We start from the raw sequence: 9003 nt of genomic DNA on the forward strand, positions 1-9003 counted from the left end.
GCCTTTAAAGGGACCGCAGCCTGCTGGGCGGGGCGGGGGCGGGGAGAGTCGGAGTGGCAGGAAGAACTACCCAAGGGAACCACCGACGGACCGAGGGGTAGGGTCGGTGCGGGGTGACGTCTGCTCGAGTGTGGATTTGGGGGCGTCACCTGGAGCAGCTGCAGTATTCCGCAGAGGAGCGCCTCTGTACAGTACAGTTCAGAGGGCGCATTTCTGCGAGGGACCCTCGGCCTTCAGCCCTGCCTCTTTCCCTTGCCGATCACTTCCCCCAACACCAGGTCCACCCGCCACCCGCACCCTCACGCGCCCCGGGAGGGAGCAGGTCGGAGGCAAAGGCTTGGGAACTGGCTTGATGGGGTCTCAGTAGGGCCCCTCCGTCTAGGCGTCCGCCCGCCACCCTCCAGCTGATCGTGCGGACAGAAGGGCAGTGCTCCTTGGCCCTTTCTCTCTCCGGCTTGTCGCCGCCCTCCGCCCCCTCTACAGGCGAGCTCGACGCGGGTCGGGAATGCCCCGCTCGTGCTCCGGCAGCCGCGCGTTGTCCCGTGGCTGACCGCCGGATGCAGCCAGCGCAGCTGGGGCTGGCAGAGCTGTCCGCGTGCGACTTTCGCTCTGGTTGGATTTCCCCTCCCTTTGCAGTCCTGCCGGGTAGGGTATTCCTCTTTCCTGGAAGACTGGTGCGGGGGAGGTAGGGGGACTCGATGCAGAGAACGCTCCCGCGCCCCAAGGGTTGGGGGAGCTTTTCTTCCTTAGCCAACCCTCCGCTCCCTAGAGCTGCTCGAGTAATTACTATGGAGATACCAGTTCCCCTAAATGCCCTACGTGGAACCTGGTATGGACGGCTCAGTCATGGGACCCAAAGAGAGATCGCCTTTCTCCCGGCACTTTCCCCAATGAAGGCTTGCTTCATGGACTCCTGTCTGGTTTAACGCTCTGCGGTCACCATCTTGAAAGTCTGACTTTTTGAACAAAGGGCCAGGCGTCTTCTTTTTGCACCGGTTCCCACAAATTATGTAGTTTTTCCTGACAGGCACCCTTGCCCATGGAAACAGGCCCATCTCATGGATAAGGAGGACTCCTGGATCTCTGAACCTGGGCCTGGGCCCTCTCCAGCCCCAATTTTGTTAACTGCACACTGGGCTGGAGGTAGCGAGACGGGTGGGTGTTAACGTGGTGTTTCCAGCTCCGTCATTATGACTCAGTGATCACAGCTTTCCTCTTAAAACACGGGTTCAGTTTGGTCTGTCTAGCGGTGGTCATTTTTTAGAAGAATAGTCTAAAATTCTTCTGGACCTGGTCTCTCCTTTCTCTTCCCAGGCCAGAGACCGGTCTCCCCCTAGTGCTTTGTAGGGGAATCTTCACTTTTGCTTTTTATTTTTCCCTTGGAGGTAATTTTTAGGTAATTCCTAAGAATTCCAGAGTCCAGTGGCCAGGGAATTCCCAGTCAGCTTTAGTCCATGGCTTCTCCCTCATGGTAATCATAGTCCTCTGCCTCCCATATCTGTAGCAGATGAGAGGTTCCTGGGGCTCTGGGGTTCACCAGAGGCCGGAGCTCACCCTATGAGGTGGTTTCTGAGGAATGACCCATGGGACAATCAACCCCACAGAGCTACCAAATAGAGGAGCTCCGAAGAGGGGTGTGAGCCACAGGCCACCCCCTCTGCCCCACCCCTACTCTACCTTTCCTCTTCCCTCTCCTAACCTTGCTTTTGCTACATCAGTGGTTTTCAAACCTTGGTATGCATCACAGTCACCTGGAGGGCTTGTTAAGATTAGTGGGCTTCATCCCCAAAGTTTCAGAATCTATAGGTCTGGGGCTGGGGTTCGAGATGACTCATTTTTAGCAAGTTCCCAGGTGTTGATGCTATTGATCCAGGGACCCAACTTGGAAAACCATTGCTCTAGGTCTGAGGTGGTGATAAGAGAATGGGCTTCTCTGTTCCTTCTCCCCAGGACAAGTGTACTTCAGTGGACATGACAGAGAAAAGCCCAATAGGGGCTATTCCTGAATACTTTCTGCTGAAGGTGTAAAAGGGAAAATACAATTTGCCCTTGTGGTGTCTTATTTTCACCTCCTACTTTTTCTGCAAGCAGTTCTCTTGGGGTTGTTGCAGAAATCTGTATTCCATATAAACATTTGCTGTGTCCACACCCTGTTGCCCATCTCCACACACTTGAGACTCCTTCCCTTCCAGGATTACAGTGGGTGGGTGAGGTCCTGGGCATGGACCCAGCTTGAGCTCTGAGTGACAGCCTGTTGGGGCAAGAAGCAGCAGTGATCTGACAACAAGTGCATCCCTGGAAGATCGGCTTTGAAATGCCATTTGTGAAATAATTGCTAACAGTCTCATCTCTGTCCTTCCCTGCAGCCTCAAAGCATGGTTTGGGCATCCCAGCCGAAATTTCCTGGATAGAGAGACTCATGGGTAGGGGCATCATCTCTGGCCATGGGAAACTGAGGACTATCTGAAACCATCAGGCATAAAGCTCTTCCCCAGTTGTCTGGGCTGTACAGAAAAATGCTCTAGTTTTTGTTTTCCTCCTGCAGCTCTGATTTGGTGGAGTGGCAGGGGCTGCTCTTAGCATGAATGCGGGAGGAGATAGTGCAGGGCCAGAGCCCTACATTTGGCTTCTTGGATGGGAATGGAGATGAAAATGGAGATATTAATCATATAACTCCATGTAACCAATCCAAAAAGTTTATCATAAAGTTTATCTTAAAGTTCATCTCCCTGAGCCAAGAAATTAGAGTTGGGGTGGGTAGTTGCCCTCCTCAACCTCAACATGAGGCTCCCTGGCTGGGGCATGTCTCCTCTGATGCCAGTTTTCCCAGCCCAGTCCCCTTCTTCCCTGAAATAGCATCCCCCCACCACCCACAACACACACACATAGACTTCTTTCTTGTTCACACACACATACACACACACACACCCCACATGAATAGCAACTTATTCCTTCTTCTCCAGAGAAGAAGTGCTAAAGAAACTCTAGTCTCATTATAAGGTCAGGACATTGCTGGGGTAGTGTCGGATGCCCGGATTTTAACATTTTTTGGATCTGTCTGGTCATTCAGGCTACAATGGTGAGACCACAGCATCTGCTGAAACACCTCCCCTGGGAGCTTTTCCCCCTTGTTAGTAGATCCTCTTGGCTCAGACCCATTGACTTTTTTCTGTTTGTGACTCACTCCCAGCAGAGTGGGTGTGCTGCTTTTATTTTTGACCAAGGGGAAGGATTATGACAGTGAGGTTAGAGTGTGTGGTCAGGGTGTGAGATCACTTCAGAGGTGGTCCCGGAGCGTGCTGGTTTTCCTGTTGGGTGAGTTGTTTTACCACCGTCCCTCAGTCTCCCTCCCCAAGTCCCCTAGTAAGAAGGAAAATGGAAGGACAGAACATGGCCTGACTTCCTGAAAGGGACGTTTTTTGGTTTTGTTTGGCTTTGAGGTGTTTGAAGTCACCTGAAATCCCCGAAGCTTTCAGGGAACTCCCAGGGATTCTCACAGTTGCACAACTGTCTACATGGAATCGCTGTAAGAGTCAGGACAAGTTAGGTTATGCTGTAGTAATAAGCTCCACCGCTCAGTGCCCTGAAATAACAGTCTCCTTTCTCACTCACGTTACATGCCTTTTGCAGGTTGGCATGGGCTCTCTTCTCATCAGACTCACCATGTCTAATTTTGCCAATCACTGTGCCAAAGGGAAACTGAGAGAGCCTGGAGGATCCCACACCAGCATTTAAAAGCTCCAGTCACTTTCACTCACAGCTTATTGACCAGAACTAGTCATATGAACCCATCCTACAAACAGGAGCAGATTTACAAGTCTACCTTGTGCTCAGAAGGGGAAAGAGCTGGAAATAGTTGGCAGTCAGCACTAATGACCAGTGCAGTCTTCAAGGGCATAGAGCAGTTATTCATTCATTTAATGAGTAATTCTCTGATATCCACTATGTATCAAGCACTGTTCTAAGCATTAAAGGTACAACAGTGAAATGGATATGTTCATGAAGCTTACATTTAATGAAAGAGCCAGACAATAAACAAACACAAGAATAATATGATGTCAGGTTGTAAGTACTTTGATAAAAATCCAGCACATTAAGGGGATGAAGGTGATAGAGGCTACTCTATTTGAGTAGTCAAGAAAGACCTTTCTGGGGAGCAGACATTTAAACAGACCTGAACGAAGCAAGCCCTTTGTCTATCTGGGCAAGAATGTACCAGACTAAGAGAACAACAGGCACAACAGCCTCAAAAACTTTTCAAGCTTTATGAACCTGAGTTTGTTCAAAATGCATATTCTTGGACCCGACCCTCTGATTCCTTATGTCTGGATTTTGGCCTGGATTTTGCAAGAAACTTTGATTCATATGGCTCACAGACCACACTTTGAAAATGGGGTTACAGCAGTGAATGGTTAAAATTGTGTGACCCCCTCCACAGACATTTGGAAAAAAATGCCCTTATCTTGATTAACGACGAAACACAGGTCTCCAGTGCTGCTTCCTTTCCTTCTTGGGCAGCGTGTTGCATACAGAGCTCAGCTTTCCCAGGAAGTGAGTGCTGCCTGCAATGTGTGATGGGGGTCAGTCATATTTTACATTACGAGACTGAGAGCAGGGACCATGACAAAATGTTTTGGAGGATCAAAATTGTGTTTGTGAAAGAAATCCCTTGTAAAGTGCCATATGTTACACGTATTTGCTCAAGAAACATCCATTGAGCATCTATTATGTGGCAGGCACTTTTGGCTTGAATGACTTCATCTTCATGGCAACTCTGTGAAATGGCTGTAATTCCTATTTTACAGATGAGAAAATCAAGGCTCAGAGAAGTCATGTGACTGACCCAAACAGGTATCACAGTCTGGACTCATATCCACTCAGGTCCACGAATTTGTCTTTGTCCTGCCCAGCTGGCGTGGTAGAAAGGGCAGGGCTCAGAATCTCTGATCATGCTTTGTAGGTGCAGTTTGAAGGATCAGCAAAATCTTTTCCCAGTTTCCTCTCCCTGTGGAAACCCCGCTCCACTCCAAGGGTCTAGTCCAAACGCCAGGTCCTCCAGAGCCTTCTCAGAGTCACCCAGACCTCACTCATGGCTCCTTCCCTGGGATCTCACAAGAAGCCCATTGTACCTCTGACGTTCAGAGTATCCTAACATGAGTCGCAGCTCAGTTTGCACATGTTTGCCTCCCTTACTTGGGTCTTGTGGTCTTTCTGATCCCACCATGCAGGGCTAACTGGAGATGCTCATTAACCTGTACCTATCCCAGGATTTTTTTCTTAAATTTCCAGGATTTTTCTTAAATTTCCAGGATTCTTAAATTTCCAGGATTTCCAGGATTTCTTAAATTTCCAGAATTTCCAGGATTTTTCGTAAATTTCCAGGATTTTTTTCTCTTCAAGCCATGCCCCCTGCACCCAGAGATGGAGAGATGGAGGAATCGTTTGGTTTGGGGAGCATGGAAGGTCCCCGAGGACCTGCTGGGGCGGGGTAGAAGTTGGAGTAGTATTGGGAGCTCCATTTAAGACTCATGTACCTCCTCCAAGATGCTGGTCACTGGGTGAATTTCCTGCCTCCAGATGCTTGTAGCTGGCCAGGGCTGAGGGCTGGTGGGGCACCATCTCCACTCTTGGTGGAATGGGCTTTCTGTGTGTCACCAAACTCCAGTGCTCCCAAGGGGATCTCCTAGGTCCTTGACAGTACTTGGGGACAAGAAGGGCAGATCAAGGTGGGGACGAAAGCAGGGAGGGATACGAGGGCTCCTGGAAAGGTGTCATCATATAGAGTGGGGGCAGGTGGGGCTTGTTTTCCACCAGTTTTAGTGGCACCTCCTCCATCCATCTCAATTATGAAAATTTTCCATCCTGAACTGCTCTGCCAGGCTTATGATAAGACTGGTGTGTGTGTGTATGTGTGTGTGTGTGTGTGTTTGTGTGTTTCTTCTTTCTGCATTGGAAAAACTCAGATATTCCAGGCAGATTTGTCAGCAATTTTTTTTCCTCAGCCAGAGGGAAAGCTCCAAGCCATAGCCACTTGCATTCCAGCACTAAGCCAACTTGGCCCACTGTGGTGGTAGGAAGTCTTGGACTGGGTTACAACAGACCAGCGAGAGCAGGGTGGCCTGGGTGACCTCACAGGCTCTTCCTGCCCCACCCCGGCCCCCACCTGTCTCCTCCTCTGTGCTCTGTGTCTCCCTGTCTTGCCTCTCCTTTCTGCTCCCTCTCCCCGTGCCCTGCTCATCCTCTCTCCCTCTCCCTCTCCATCCGTCTTCATCTCCCCCTCCCTCTCTCCTTTCTCACTCCCACCTCTTATCTCACCCCTCCTCCTCTGTCTCTGGTGCAGAATGAAGAGAAGGGCACCACACTGCTCCAGCGGCAGTCATTCTGAGCTCCCAAGGAACAGAAACTGAAGCTATTTCAGGTCAGCCTGGCTCATTCCTTAACACTTCCCATCGGGGTTGCCTGATTAAGGATCCTTTGTGAGATGGGGGAAAAGAAACCAGAACTCCACCCTTTAAAAAATCATCGAAGCATGGTTGGGCCTGGTGACTCATACCTGTCACCCCAGCACTTTGGGAGGCCGAGGCAGGCGGATCACCTGAGGTCAGGAGTTTGAGACCAGCCTGGCCAAACATGGCGAAAACCCCATCTCTACTAAAAATACAAAAATTAGCCGGGCGTGGTGGCGGGCACCTGTAGACCCAGCTACTAGGGAGGTTGAGTCAGGAGAATGGCTGGAACCTGGGAGGTGGTTGCAGTGAGCCGAGATTGCACCACTGCACTCCAGCCTGGGGGATAGAGTGACATTCTGTCTCAAATAAATAAATAAATAATAAATAAATAAATAAAACAGGCTGAGCGCGGTGGCTCACACCTGTAATCCCAGCACTTTCGGAGGCTAAGGCGGGCTGATCACGAGATCGGGAGATCGAGACCATCCCGGCCAACGCGATGAAACCCTGTCTCTACTAAAAATGCAAAAATTAGCTGGGCGTGGTGGCACGTGCCTGTAATACCAGCTACTTGGGAGGCTGAGGCAGGAGAATTACTTAAACTAGGAAGTTGGAGTTTGCAGTGAGCCAAGATTGCGCCACTGCACTCCAGCTGGGTGACAGAGCAAGACTCTGTCCTAAATAAATATATAAACATAAATTTTAAAAAATCAGCGAAGCAGTTTGGAAGTGAACCCAAAATGACCAGTTGCAGCAATCCTTTGAGGATAGTGAAGCAAAGCGGCTCCGTGAAAGCAAACTGTGGTTCCAGTAGGTGGGTGGCCTAGCCATGGTTGAGATCCATCCTGTCCTTAGACTGGCTGCCCTGGCCTCAGCTCTCAGGGTGGGTATGGGGTGGGGTGCCTGGTCCAGTGTACCATGCACTGCCAATTGGCTTCTGTTGGACCATTCACATGCCCTCTGTGGGATCTTTGTAAACTCTGCCTCAGCGTTCTCAAACCTGAGCTGGTGTGAGAATTACCAGGGAAGCTCATCAATAATACAGATTCCTGGGCCACACCCTTAACGATTGGATTCAGGAGCTGAGTGGGGTCCCAAAATATGTGTTTTGAAACCAGGACAGCAGTCTCAAGAGAGGAAACTGTGTGGATTCTGGGAGAGAAATAGAGATGTGGCCCTGTAGTACCATGCCCTCCAGAGCTGACTGTACTTCCAGCCTGGGTACCTGGGACAGGCCTCCTCATCCTTCCAGTTAGGCCCCCTTTTAGCTTGGGTCAGCCTGTTTTAAGAGTCTGCTAGCCATGAATCTGAATGCCACATGGAATCTTCCCAGATATCTGTGACCGATCTGAGCCCCCGACTCAGCCCATCTGAGACAAGACCTTCTGTTTCCTCTACCTACCCTGTGCAGGGGCTCATAGCTGAATGAGGTGGGGAGGGGATGAGGAAGGTGAGCAGAGTATGCAGAAAACTATTGTGTTAATAATATTGTGTTTTGGGCCGGTGCAGTGGCTCACGCCTGTAATCCTAGCCCTTTGGGAGGCCGAGATGGGTGGATCACCTGAGATCGGGAGTTTGAGACCAGCCTGACCAACATAGAGAAACCCCGTCTCTACCAAAAATACAAAATTAGCCAGGCATGGTGGCACACTCCTGTAATCCCAGCTACTCAGGAGGCTGAGGCAGGAGAATAGCTTGAACCTGGGAGGTGGAGGTTGCGGTGAGCTGAGATCGCGCCATTGCACTCCAGCCTGGCAACAACAGCGAAACTCCGTCTCAAAAAATAATAATATTAATAACATTGTGTTTTAGGCACTTTATGCACATAGCTAATCTATTCCTACCCATAACTTTCCACTCACCGCACGGGCACCAAAGAGTAGTACCTTTAAAATACCAGTTGGACTGGACCTAAAACCTGTCTGTGGTCTCTGGGGTAAAGCCCAAGTTCCTCAGTGTGGCCTGCAAGGACCTTTTGGACTGGCTCCTCCCTTTCCACAATACCAGCTTCCAACTTTAACCTACTCTCCAGTCATACAGAAATACTTGTAGCTCTTCCCATGCCTGTGCTGCTGCTGCTCCCACGGCCAGGAGTGCCTCCCACGCCTTCTTTGCTAGGTATCACCTGTTCACCTGCTAAGACTCCTCTTTGGAGTCACCTGCTCTCAAAGTCATTCCCTGGCACTTAGGAGGGTTCCCAGCCTGACCTAAGCACCCTCCCTTGTGAAGATGGTGACTCAGGACCACACTGGAGATTTGCATTCCTAGCGCAGCACCTCCTCCGTGATGGGAAGCTATCTGTGGCATGCCTGTCTTCCCCCACAGAGGTGAACTCACTATGAGCCAGAAAGGTGGCTTAGTCACCTCTGTAGTTCCAGCATCCCATGGGCCTGGTGCATTGTGAGGGCTTAGTTCTCGTCTGGTGAACTGAATGGGCTCTTTTCATTTTAAGTGTTATGTTAGGAATCACTGCAGAGAATGGAGAGGTACATTAAAGAGGTCTTCAGACACCTGAGGATCTTTTGGGTTGTTCTGGGTCTTGGTCCAGTTCCTC

This window comes from Macaca thibetana, chromosome 1, assembly GCF_024542745.1.
Source record: "Macaca thibetana thibetana isolate TM-01 chromosome 1, ASM2454274v1, whole genome shotgun sequence".
Lineage (NCBI taxonomy): Eukaryota > Metazoa > Chordata > Mammalia > Primates > Cercopithecidae > Macaca > Macaca thibetana.